Genomic DNA, 299 nt, shown 5'->3' on the forward strand with positions numbered 1-299 from the left:
GGCACATGTGCTATAGGAACGATGGTATTTTTTCATAATTTTTGGTGATGGAGAAGTATCCGAAAAATTCCCTCCATGCGGATTGCCCTTCGCGCGTCTACGGATGTGGCCGGCGGCCTCCGGGGGCTAGCATGCCGCCAAATCTTGCGCTGGCGGCCTCTCACAAGTCTGGAAGTGTTGTCGCGGTTGCAAACGCCCGGCACGCGTGTCCGGGGTGTGCCCCCCTCACGGACGGCGCTGCCGCCGGCACCTGGAGGGGGGAAACAGACGCGTGGGGTCTACACGGAGGGGATCTTGCT

Source organism: Triticum dicoccoides, unplaced genomic scaffold, assembly GCF_002162155.2.
Source record: "Triticum dicoccoides isolate Atlit2015 ecotype Zavitan unplaced genomic scaffold, WEW_v2.0 scaffold14817, whole genome shotgun sequence".
Taxonomy (NCBI): domain Eukaryota; kingdom Viridiplantae; phylum Streptophyta; class Magnoliopsida; order Poales; family Poaceae; genus Triticum; species Triticum dicoccoides.